Below are 13,824 nucleotides of genomic sequence, written 5' to 3' on the forward strand. Positions count from 1 at the left end.
TTCTTGGTTACTTATAATTTTTATTTTGAAAAATAAATTTATTATTTTTCCGTTTATATGTATCGATTAATTCTAATTTGATTAGTTAGTTAAATCACAAATTTAACAGAAGAACATATAGACTAAATCTCGACATACAGAGGAATAGATCGAGTTTCAGCTTCATTAGTACCAAACTAAAGCATAATGTCATCATTTCAAAATCTCAAGTTCTATTAAAGAAGATTAACTCAAACAAGCTTACTAACTGCTGAATGTCTCAGATATTTTTGACACAGTCAATTATGAGTTTGGAGTTACATTCCACTTGTGTAATTTGAAAACCATTTTGGTACGCATTTAACAGGGTGTCTCGAAGAGCTGTGGCTTCTGCAACTGGAATAAAAGTTCTTCCTAATCCTTTTTTTTTTTTGGCGGGAGGGATATAGCAAAGAAACACAAACAAAGAAACGAGAAAACAAAGCAACAGAGTGAAGATGAGCAGAGCTATTCCCTGCTAACCCTGAGCAGGAGCAACAGGAGGGCAAGGGAGCCCATCATACAACAACACACGAATCAGAGAGGAAGGAGGGTTTACAACCCAATCTTGGGGACACTTTCCTCTATAAGCAAGAGCAGCAACATGATCCGCTACTCGATTTGCTTTCTTGCTGGTCCAAATCCAGCTGATTTGCCGGTTTCGAGAGAGGTACCTGGCTTTAGAGAATAAATTAGTCACAGTTCAATCTTGAGGAGGGATGCCTGACTTTAGAGCCTGAATAAGAGTGATAGAATCTGATGCCAACATGACCGAACAAGGAGGAAGCTTTGCAATAAGAACCAAGCCTTCACAGATTGCAAGGAGCTCAGCCGCTAGTGGAGAAATGGCTGGAGAGATACCCACAAAACCATCAATAATTCTTCCCATATCATCACGCACAACAACTGCAATACCACCAGAGACGGAATTTTCATTCCAAGAAGCATCAATGTTTACTTTGAAACAAAGAGCAGGGGGAGGAGACAAGGTGTCAATAGTTGTGGTGTATGAAACAGAGGAAATGGGGGGCTGAAGTATTAACTTTGAAGGGGCAAAATCAAGAAAATCCAGAGCAGCCGAATACGCTTTCATGGCTATCATACTTGGGTGTGGGGATTGGTGATTAAAAACACACCAACAATGGTGCTTCCAAATGAACCACATTAAGAAAGAGATTTGGGTGAAAAAGTCTTTAGAGACAGGAGACTTACGAATGATATTAAACCAATCATCCACTGATATAATTGCTTGCACCGGAACTTTATAATCAACAGGATGAGCAAACCAAGCTGCTACCACCCAAGGACAAGTGAAAAGAACATGTTCCACTGACTCCCGATAAAGATTACAGATCGGGCAAATGGGGCTATGAGTAATATGCCTTTTAAATAAGGCTGCTTTCGTGGCCAAGATATTGTGGAAAGCCCTCCAAAAGAAAAGCCTGCTTTTGGGAAGAGTGTGAATATTGAAAATCCACTTCCAGGTGAATGTAGAAACGGAATGAGAATGGTGGGGATAGATGGGAGAGACATTGCAATTATAAGAAGCTTGAAAGTGATAACCTGATTTGATGGTATACTTTCCATTTTTTGTATAAGGCCAGATAAGCTTATCTGGAGAGGCTAGATCCACGAGCTGAATTGACAATATTTGACGACGTTGGAGAGGAGAAATATGATCATGAATCAGAGTGAGATCCCAAGAAAGACGATTCCAATCAATTAATGAAGAAACAGTGTTATTGAGATGTGCTTTGTTCAGTCTCAGAGGAGAAGGAGGAATATCTAGAATCCAACAGTCTGACCACAAGTTGGCCGATAGGCCATTCCCAATATTCCACAAAGAACCATTCTGCAGAAGCTTCCTCCCAGCCAAAAGGCTTGTCCACAACCAAGAAGGAGCAGAACCCCGTTTTGCCTCCAAAATGGTGGAGTTAGGGTAATAAACTTGTTTGAGCACCTGAGCACAGAGAGAATCAGGGGACTGAAACAACCTCCAAACTTGCTTTGCAAGGAGAGCATCATTAAAATCCTGAAAGTTGCGGAAGCCAAGACCACCATCTGATTTGGGAAGGCCTAAGAAGTCCCAAGCTTTCCAATGAATACCAGATGATGTATCATTTCCCCACCAAAAATCATTGAGAATGGAATTAATCTCCTTACAAGTAGAGGCTGGGAACTTGAAACACGCTATTGTATAAGCAGGGATAGCACTGGCGACAGCTTTTATCATGACTTCTTTGCCCGCCTGACTCAATAAAGATTGTTTCCAACCTGCCACTTTCTTCGTAATCGCATCTTTCACAAAACTCAAGGCCTTCCTTTTTGACCTGCCCCAAATTGTAGGGAGACCGAGATGTCTGCCAGGGTCATCCACAACTTTCATTTGCAGAATTGAGCTGATCAAATGAGTAATTGGCAGAGGAGTATTTGGACTAAAATAAATAGAAGATTTATCCATGTTAATTCTTTGTCCGGAAGCGATGTAGAATGTATGCAGAAGATCAGATAAATGCAAACAATTATCCAAAGTAGACTTGAGGAAGAAAAGAGAATCATCTGCAAAAAGTAAGTGGCTTATGGCAATCTGTTGGGGACCAAGACGAACTGAATGCATAAGCCGAGATTTAGAAGCTTTGAGAAGCATTTTTGAAAGCACATCATTAACAAAAAGGAATAAGAAGGGGGACAGAGGGTCACCCAATCGCAAGCCTCTTGATGGGGTGAACCATGGTCCAGGTTTTCCATTGAACAACACTGAATAGGTAACTGATCCGACACAGCTCATGATAAGCTTAGTAAAGATGAATGAGAAACCGATTTTAAGGACATTTCCCAAAAACGACCATTCCACACGGTCGTAAGCCTTGTTCATGTCCAACTTAAGAGCAAAGGAACCGTCATTGCCGGACCGAAGAAGTTTAAGGTAATGGAAGACCTCATGGGCGACCATAATGTTATCCTGAATCAATCTCTCATTTACAAAAGCTGACTGGTTGGTGGATATGAGAGAAGGCATAAGAGGCTTCAAACGGTTAGCAATAATCTTTGCTAAAATTTTGTAAGAGATATTACAGAGGGCTATTGGTCTAAATTGGGAAGCAGTGGTTGGATTGTTGACTTTAGGGATTAAGGCAATGTGTGTTTGATTGAGAGAATGGAGAAGGTGGTTTGTGGATTGGTGTTGGGAGGCTGAGTCACTAATAACAGCTTGGACAGTTTCCTAATGAGAGTGATAGAATGTACCTGAGAAGCCATCCGGGCCAAGAGCTTTGAGGGGGCCTAAGTCAAAAACTGCAGCTTTAACTTCTTCCAAAGATATATCCGCAGCAAGGGCTTGATTCATATCATGAGTAGCTAGAGGATCAATGAAGTTGAGGACTTCAGACCACTGTTGAGGGCCAGAAGAAGTGAATAGATGCTTGAAATAAGATAGAAAGTTGTCACCAATATCACGCTCATCATGAAGCCAAGTATCGGAATCATTCTGTAATTTGAGAATTTTATTGAACTGACGCATTTGAAGAGCAGTTTGGTGGAAGAAGCTTAAATTCTGATCACCTAATTGAAGCCAATTGATCCTGGAACGTTGTCGCTAATACATCTTGTCCCGCTTCCAAAGATCTGAGATGTTCTCCGTGATTCCAGAGATTTGAGGAAGAGTGTCAGGGGCATCAGATGCATAGATAGCTTCCAAATCATGAATCAAAGACCGGACTTGGGCATAGGAAGTGGGAAAAACTGTCTTACTCCACTGCTGAAGAGATGTTCTAACAGTTCTCAAATTAGAAGTCTAAGTATGCATAGGAGAAGAAGTGGAAATCTGGTGCCAAGCATTTTTAATGACCGAAGCACATTCAATATGAGAGTTCCAAAACGGTTCGAAACGGAAGAGAGGGCGACCACGAACCTCAGTGGGGAGAGTATCAATTAAAATAGTTCTGTGATCAGACCCGATTTTGGGGAGGTGGAATACCTGTGTACGATCTTGAGCCGTACACCATTCAACATTTGCCATTGCTCTAGCTAATCTCTCCTTGATATAGACCCTTCCATTTTGCAGAGCGAACCATGTATACTCAGAGCCATGAAAGTTGAGGTCATGCAGGTTTGCATTTGAGATAAAAGATTGGAAAAGCTTGAGCCTCCATAGTTTAGGGGCCGCACCTCCCGATTTTTCGAAAGACCATTGAATCTCATTGAAATCACCTAGACAAATCCAAGGAGAATTAACAGTGTGAAACCTAATGTACATCGAACACCAAAAGGCTTTCTTTTCATTGTCATGGGGGTTACCATACATGAAAGTTATTTTACAGACGAAACTGTCTGAAACAAAACACACCAACGTATCTACAAAATTGACTGAAGAGTCAATAACATAGACAGTAACCGAGTCATTCCAAAAAAGAGCTAACCCACCACCAGTGTTGATAGGATCAACTGCAAGATGACTTTGAAAGTTCAGTCTTCTCCTCCAGGCAAGGATTTGATCTTCCGGTTATCTTATCTCCATCAAAAACAGGATCTGCGGAAATTGCCTTCTACACAATCTCAGGAGTGCTTGTTTTGTCAAGCGGGATCCAAGGCTCTGACAATTCTAAGACAGAATTCTCATGGTTGGTCTGTGGCTGCCCCAGGCCAGCCACCACAGCCATTGTCCAGGCTCGGATCAGGAATTTCGTTGATGTGAACAGCTGGAGGAATTGGATTGGTTGGGAGATCATGACGAATCACTTGAACTTGCTCTGACAATTGAATCTGGACTTTGAAGAGGGCTTCACCTTGAATTATGGTCCCATGATATTGGGTTTCCCGATCCTGAGATAAGGAAGAATGAGAAGAGTTAGCTACTCGGCCTCGTCTAGTGCGGCCTCCTTTTGCAGTATTACTGCCCCGACCCCGACCCCGGCCACAATCTCATCCCCTGATAAGGGAACTGAGGATAGGATCTTCAGCTTCTTCACCAGTAAGATCAACAAGGCATGGGCCCTTAGGCGATTGAATGTCTTCAACTTCTGACCCCAATCTTTTGAGATTAAGCTGCTGGAAATTGGATGAGATAAGAGTGATGGTAGATTCAGTGGAGGAGATATGGGAGGTGACATCAGTGGGTGGATATGTTGGTGAAACATTGAGAAGAGGTGATTAAGTGAAAACTGTGGCGGATAGGGGATATGAGATGGGAAGGAGATCATATGCAAGAGGGGTTGATCGGGGAAATTGGGAAGGAATGTAAACATCGGGATACAGAGAGGATGACATGTAGTTGTAGAAAGGGTTAGCAGTGGGTTCTATGGGAGGAGTGGGTTGGAAGAGTTGGGCCGGATCTTCAAAGTTCAGAGTAGATGGGCTAGCTATATCAGTAAATGATATGTTTTGTGAAATGGAGGCGTGATTAAGCATGTGATGTGATTGATAATCCAGAAGGACATCAGGTGGTATCGGGGAAGGATTGGGCCTGAGGAAAGGATTTGCAAGAAGAATGGCCTCCATTAGTTCATCGAACATTTTTGCTTTCCTCTTATCCATTGGGCCCGAGGTAATCCTAAGTGCCTCAGTTTAGCTATCCAGATTTGCTTCCAACATATTTGCATCTCTTTCAAAAACTGGATGATGAGTTGGCTCATTGATAGTGAGGACTGCAGCTCTTCTGGGAAGAGGAGGGAGGAGGATTGAAGGTTGATTAGGAGGAATCTTCGAAGACTCAGGGGTGTAGAAAAGAACTTCTTCAGGTTAGATGATTTGTGTGAGCATTTTCGGTAAAGGAGATTGAGGTTCCAATGCCTGAGTAACCATCAAGTCCGGTAGCACTACCGGGATGTAAAGATCTTCATTCTAGTTGATGGGTTGGTCAGGAACCTGGGGAGGGGCTGGGTTGGCTTGCTGGGGAGGGAGAATACGTCTAGCCGTCTTGGCTTTCATCCACTCTCCATATTGTGAGGCAGGAGAATCAGCAGTTTGGAAGGCTGAAGAGGCTGCATGAGGGCAGGTTTTAGCAATATGGCCCAGGAGACCACAGTTGTGGCAAAAGTCTGAGAGGCGTTCGTACCGAATCTGAGCTCGCATGGGTTCGCCGGCGAAAACGGAAACCGGAGGTGAGAGGTTTCCTAGAATCAATTTGGACCCGGATTCTAAGGAAACCTCTCCAACCATCAGGACTATGAGGATCCTCCACCGTCTCCACGTTTCCTATCGCCGCTCCAATGGTAGTCGCGTTCCCAAAGGTCATATGACACAAAGGTAACCCATGGACTTGAATCCATATTGAGAGGAGGTGCAGAGGGAGGTCACTTAGTCTGCTTTCCATAGGCCAGTTGTGGAGGCTAAGGCTGCATCCCATAACGGACCAAGGTCCACGATCCATAAGACGTTGCCCTGCTGCCTCATCTTCCACGGTAATGGACAAGACACGAAATTCTTGGATGGGTTTGATATGGAACCATCCCATTTCTTGCCAAGCCTGTCGAAGGATTCAAACAACCGCAACAACATTGAGTGGTTTGTCAGAGATGACATAACCCACTATTTGATGAGGGAGCTCTTCAAGCTCTGCGAGATCCAGGAGGTCAAGATTTGGTTCTTCTTGTGGTGCTGCCATGAGGATAGCTATAGAAGGGAATTGGTATGAGGAATGGGATGGGTAGATATCTGCAGGGTATAATGAAAAGGAGATTGGGAGAACAGTTTGTGTGTGTTGTGGTTTAACCCAGGAAGGGTGACGATCATTTAAATAGGATTGAAACCAGGCTTCAGTGCAAATGGGGGTGCAGATTGATATGAAAGGGCGGTGGAAAAGTAGTCTGATTTCAAACACTGCAGGCAAGGATGGTGCCTGGGGAGGTAACAAGTGGCTGAAAGAGAACTTTCCAAAAATGGCAGAGTGATTAGAAGGGGCATATAGCATTAATGGTTGATGCATGTTTATGAAGCTTGGATTTTTGGAATATTATGGCTAGTAATGTAAACTGGACCTGTGATTGGGTTTGAAGGGCGGTAGAGGAGGTTGATCAGATGGGTGCGGCGGGCGGAGGAATGATGGATAGAGGCGGTTTCTGGGTTTGTGGTCGAAAATAGGGCGGTTGATATGACTAATGGGCGGTGGAGAGGTGGCAATAATAGTTAATTGGGGATATGGGGAAGCTAAACAGGGAAAAACTCAGACTAGTAGCTAGTTGAGTGGGGTAGCACTCATTCTAGAGTGAGATGCTCTCAAGTTAGAGAGAGAATTCCTTCCTAATCCTTTGGCAGCTGCAGTTATGTGTGTTGCCATTACAATCTCGGATTAAGAAATCTCTTGACGTCGAGTTTTTTGGGACCAAACCATCAAAATTTATCTAGTGTCGAGTTCTAAGACTTGGGAAGTTGGGATCACTTGCTTTATGGACATGGTCCATCTCAATTGACACTTCTGACCTCCGACCATAGTATTGGCACAGTAGCATTCGTCACCGTGGGGATTGGAAATTTTCGGCAGCGAAACCCCAAATACTCAGTAGAAAACCTCTCCATTTCCTCACCTCCTCTCTCCCTACACCACCCCCTCCTCCATCTTCGCCACGACGTCGTTCCAGTAGTCCCTCCCAAACCCACCGCCGCACCCACTCCAGAACCCCTCCACGTGTTCCTGAACAATCGCGTCCACGATCTCCTGCAGCCCCACGATCAGACGGCTCACCTGCCTCCTTGCCTTCCTCACCATGGGGTCCACCCTGGGCACATAGTCCAAACTCAGTAGCAACTGCATCACCGCCTCGTTCATCCTCAGCTTCTCCTGCATGCTGCTCCTCACAGCGTCGACCGTCTCCTGCCTTTGGATCAGGCGCTGGAACTCGTCGGCCTCGGAATGGACGGCCGCGATTGTCTTGTAGAGGCCGCAAACCATTTCACTTGGGGTTTCACTTGATGTTGAAATGGTTTGTGTTGAGTCTTTGGGGTTTCACTTGGACAGCGAAGAGAGTAGCATTTTTGGTCTGAAGCCGGAGTTGATGAAATGACATTCTCCACAGTTTTTTTTTTTTTTTTTGCCTGAGTCCCAATTACATTCTCCACTGCCATTCTCTATCTCTCTCTCACTCTCTCTTTCTCTTTGAGGCGGAGTTCAATATGGGATGTTGCTATTTCAATATGGGATATTACTGGGGGGCAATAATATGTCTATTGCCCCCCAATAGACCAACATAGTACACTACATTTCCACACTATAAACACAAATAAACGTATCAGCTATCAAAAACATAATTCCCACAAATAATAACATAGAGTCAATAGATTATTGGGGGAATAACATAGAGTCAATAGATTAATATGTCTATTGCCCCCCAATAGACCAACATAGTACACTACAATTCCACTCTATAAACACAAATAAACGTATCAGCTATCAAAAACATAACTCCCACAAATAATAACATAGAGTCAATAGATTATTGGGGGGCAATAATCTGTCTATTGGGGGCAATAATATGATTACTGGGGGACAATAATATGGTTACTGAGTATTATTGAGGGGCAATAAATTCATACGCCGGAATCCAGACACCAGTCCGATAGCGGGATTCCGGTCACCGGTCGGCGGCCGGCCACTGGTCACCGGAGTCGGGCAAGGTGGAGGATGATTTCTCCCTCTAAGTGAGAAAGAAGGAGAGGGCAAAAAAGTCCCAAAAATTAATAAAAAAGAATTAATTGGGTATTAGGGAAATAATCCCTTAGAATGTTTTGGGTAAACGGGGTTAAAAAACAGTTAGTGGAGCAAGTGGGCAATTTTTAAGCAGAAATTGGGTAAATGATCATTTCCCCTAATCACATTTTTTGGCACCAGTTTTCCTTAGGCGTGGACGCTTACCCTTTTTACTTTGAGAAGCAAAATTTGAATCATTTGTACGATTAGATTTCCTTGACCTATACTCAGCACTTCTTTCATAACAAAATGTTATTTCAGATCGCTACTGTCTTTTTCCAACACCCCCAGAATCAGACCTCATAATAACCACTACCAGATTGTTTTGCATTGCTTGTGCATGAATCCATTCAGTTAATGCATCTTTGCTCTCAAATACTTGTGCAAATGACACATTATTATTATGGAAGACTACAATATATATAACAACATTTAAAACTTCAGGTTACCTTGTCAGTAGTGAATATGCTTGTAGAGTCTAATAGGTAGTTTAATGAAACTCTGCTTCTTAACAAAAGCCTGATCACCCTACAAAAAAGATAAGAAAGAATCCAATGAATATTGTTCAGTAGAACCCCACTAAAACCTTCAACAATATTCAATAAAGCTCCACTGAAATATTTGACTATATCAGTACTATTTTCTTGTCAGCAAATAAAGTCATAGACAAATTATAAAGTTGTCTTTATTAAATATCAATGTAATGCATCTAAGATTATATGGACTAGATCAGTACCAGGGAAACAACAAATGAACTGGTAAGCGTAAAAGTCACTAGTCTAATCTAATGATTTAGTCAACTTTCAGTGGGTTTGGAAGTCAATATGCAACCAATCAAGAAATCTGATCACAATTATTTGGTTCTAACACAAATGCAGATGATAGAGTAAAAGGATGTCAGTAGAAGAAACCAATTGTTAATATGAATCATATATTCCAAATAAAAAGAAGAAGAATTAATTAGATTAAAGTCCAAAAATTAGATTCCATATTGATTGTAGTCCGCATCGATTTTTATTATTAATTGCAGTCCAATGACTCAGCTGCCACCTCAAATTTATTTCCTTTTCCATCGTGCTGACTCAATCGTTATTGATTTTTCTTTTTTACATGACTAATATGTCCTTATTGAGTGTCTTTGCACATAAAAGGCAAGAATTAATAGGATTAAAATTACCAATCTGATTAGTAATTTAATATCATATTTGATGCATATATTTCTTAAATTATTCTTATTGATTTGGTACAAAATTATGGAATTGATATGAAATTGAATAAGATATTTAATGTAAATTCTAACTTTAAAAATGTCTTCTATAAGTTAAGAATCTTTCTAAAGCAATATTTTGATAATGTTTTTCTTCAACACCAAAGGTTCTATGGTTATGGCTCTTGTATGTAATGTCAAATATTTTATGAACGTTGTTCTCCTTCTTTAGCATTTAGCTTTCTATGGTGAAGGTATTTTCTTGTCGGCCCTAAACGATTGTGATCCTTTTGGTGTAAATCATTCCATCGATGGAAGCTATTCTTCTTCTTCTTCATTTTATTTTTTCACATTTCCTTCTTAACTTACCTTTAACCTGGAAAAGAGCATGTGTGTGTGTGTGTGTATTGTGGTTGACAAACCACTATTGAACCTTATTCTAAGATAAACATTACACAATTTTTGTAGTATATGTATTAAGAGCTCGAAATTTCAGTATTTCAGTATACCTCATATATAGGTAGTTTTTCTCATCATATGCATATTGATTATTTATACCTACAATAAAAGAAAACTCATCGGTAAATTTGTATCTCTTACTTAGGTACATATCTCAATTATAGTAATTGAAGAACATTAATCCTTAAACATATATCTCTTACTTAGGTACGTATCTCTTTTTTATATATAGTATACCTACAATACAAGAAAGTTAATCTGTTATCTCTTACTTTGTATATATCTCGATTATTTATACCCAGAAGAAATTTAATCTGTAAATTTGAATCTCTTACTTAGGTACATATCTCATTTATAGTAATCAAAGAACATTAATCAGTAAATGTATATCTCTTACTTAGGTACGAATCTCTTATGGTATACCTACAATAGAGGAAATCCTTAAATTTTGATCTCTTACTTAGGTTATACGTATTTTTTAGCTAGAATATTTTGATGAATTTTTTTTTTTGTACCTTTCAGTTAGGTTGATTTCCCATCTCCATTTGCTAATTTTATAATACTAATTATATTTTGAATTATTGCAGGTTCATCATGGATTCAAAATTCAAATTAAAAAATAAATAAATCAATGCTTAAAAGCAATTATTTTGTTTCCATATTTAACTCGAGGGGCAAATGGTATGAAAATGTAATGACAATAGTCAATGTACCTAGATTGATAATAAAATTACCTATAGAGGTGGAATGAAATTGGACTTATATTCAAAAACCTCAAAAAAAAAATATAAGCATATATTAGAACCATATAGAGGACACCAAATATGTGACCATATTAACAATTAGTTAACAATTGCTGCATTACTCACCAATTGCTGCATAGTCAAACGGTACCTATTTGATCCATGAAAAATGAACAAGTTTTAATGAAAATCACGAAATTGTCAATAGAGGATATAGCAAAAGGCTGCTTGATAGTCTTTTAAGCTTCATAGAATCCAGAAACCCAAATTGTCACCTCATACAAATTTGTCTGCCATCACCACATTCAACTCAATATACTTAGCATTAGTCCAACCTTCTTTATTAATCCAATCGTCTTACAAAATGAAAACAATTGGTGTCTACACTCAATTCTATGATAATGATCTGGAGAAGAATTCTAATAGACATGCTGTCTGCGTATGTATGTTTTCATTTAGCAAGAGAATTCAACTTGAAGAAAGGAAAACAAAAACGTGATTACCTCATTTTCAGGCTCCAAGTAGGAGCTTTCAGACTCCATTAGCATTAATATTTTTGAGGCATAGTTGTTAACATAACATCAGAACGATTAAAGATGATGAATGTTAAAAAAGAAAGTGTTAGGGTTTAATGATGATTGAAACGATTAAGCTTCAAATTTAAGTACGTGTTTTATAGAGAATGAGAAAACAAATTGTAATTTTTAATAAAATACTGTCCTTTATTGTAATTTTATATTAAGGTATTTTAGTCTTTCAATAAATCCGAAATTTGTAGGGTGAACAAAATAGTTAGAGGGTGACAATAGTTGCACCCAACCATATATTACTTTGTATTTATATATTACTATATAATAAATATAAAACTTGTTATAATCTGCATGAAAAAAAAATAAAAACTTTTATAGTAGCCTCAAGACACTCATGCTATTTCAAACACTAGTTTATAAAAGGCGTAGATATTACGGGAAGAAAAGGAAAAATGACTTCCCTTAGCTCTAGTTTATCATTAACATGTCGATCACATCAAAATTTTCTACCAAGACGATGATAGTTTGGATGGGGAGATCGACATGCGTTGGTCCTATTCACTCCATGCGAGAGTTTGATGCAAAAGCATAGGTGTCTCCATCAAATGCATTAATTGTCATTTAATTATATATATAGAGTTATATATGTATGTATTTCTTGATTGTTTTATATTAATTTCTCATCCATTGGTTTACTTATGCAACAAAGGTTATATAGACTATTTAAACCACAGTTTTTAAGTGAATAGGCAGTTTATGATGAATTTTATGCAATAATATAAAGTTACAGCTTTTTAGCTGCAAATTGTGAGTTTGCTATTCCTTATTACTTTTAATTGGTGTCTTCTGAATTGTTGTTTGAGGCCTACGTTTTAGAATAGATCCCATCATTAACTTATGTTTTAAAGAAGATAATAATAAAAGATAGCTAAAAGCAGCTGAAAATTGTGGAATTTGAGATTAGGTGAAATTGACCAATCTCTGGTAATTAGTCAAAAAGAAAAACATATAATAAATGTTATAGTGAATTTTATACTTACGATATGTAATTACTTGTTTCAGGCTTCAAGTTTCATATACAAACATAGTTTTCTCTCTTCAGCTATGAAAACACCTTCCTTTTGTCCCCAAAGTGCGGTCTCAAACCCAGCACTGCAGTGAGTTTATATAATCGTTAATTCCAGAACTACCCTAATTAATCGCACTAAATAATGAGGAAGAGGGTAGCAGCAACACTAAATTAAGTTCTTGAAAGGATCAGTATTATGCTTGTCTGAGGATATAATAGACATCAGTTTAGTAAAAACCAAGGAAAAAAAAAACAATTCTTTAGTTGATTATGTGCAAATGCGGAAGTACCAAGGTAAATACCAGACCTGATGATCGATCATTTTAGGCAACTACATTATCAAAGATTAAAATCTTCAACTAATGGTAAGAAGTAGTGAGAGGGTCCATTTACAACATACTCGACATACAGAGGAACAGATCAAGTTTCATCTTCATTAGTACCAAACTAAAGCATAATGTCATCATTTCAAAATCTCAAGTTCTATTAAAGAAGATTAACTCAAACAAGCTCGCTAACTGCTGAATGTCTCGGACAATGTTGAGAATTCTCCAAGGTGGGGATGTTATTATTTTTTTTTTTGACACAGTCAATTATGAGTTTGGAGTCACCTTCCACTTGTATAATTTGAAAACCATTTTGGTACGCATTTAACAAGCTGTCTCGAAGAGCGGTGGCTTCTGCAACTGGAATTAAAGCTCTTCCTAATCCATTGGCAGCTGCAGTTATGTGTGTTGCCATTACAATCTCGGATTAAGAAATGTCTTGACGTCGAGTTATTTGGGACCAAACCATCAAAATTTATCTAGTGTCGAGTTCTAAGACTTGGGAAGTTGGGATCACTGCCTTTATGGACATGGTCCATCTCAATTGACACTTCTGACCTCCGACCATAGTATTGGCACAGTAGCATTCGTCACTCCCACTAGAACACAAAAATGGTGCAGTACAGCGGATCAGCATGCCAGCTCGTTGTCCGAAAGCGGCAAGTGATGACGTCGCGACGATAATTGACGCAGAGCAGGAAAGAGGAGAGAGAGAGAGGGACCAGAAATTAATACAAATAATTGAGCCAAAAAAAAAAAAGAAAAAAGAAGAAGGCAAAGGCAAAGGCCCCA

General features: G+C 39.3%; 2 pseudogenes; both read right to left on the minus strand.

Annotated features, from left to right (window-relative positions):
• Window positions 1–425: 425 nt before the first annotated feature.
• On the minus strand, window positions 426–5,126 carry LOC112170961 (annotated as a pseudogene).
• A 2,290-nt stretch (window positions 5,127–7,416) lies between these two features.
• On the minus strand, window positions 7,417–7,903 carry LOC112170962 (annotated as a pseudogene).
• Window positions 7,904–13,824: the final 5,921 nt, after the last annotated feature.

The sequence above is a fragment of the Rosa chinensis genome, chromosome 6, assembly GCF_002994745.2.
Source record: "Rosa chinensis cultivar Old Blush chromosome 6, RchiOBHm-V2, whole genome shotgun sequence".
Lineage (NCBI taxonomy): Eukaryota > Viridiplantae > Streptophyta > Magnoliopsida > Rosales > Rosaceae > Rosa > Rosa chinensis.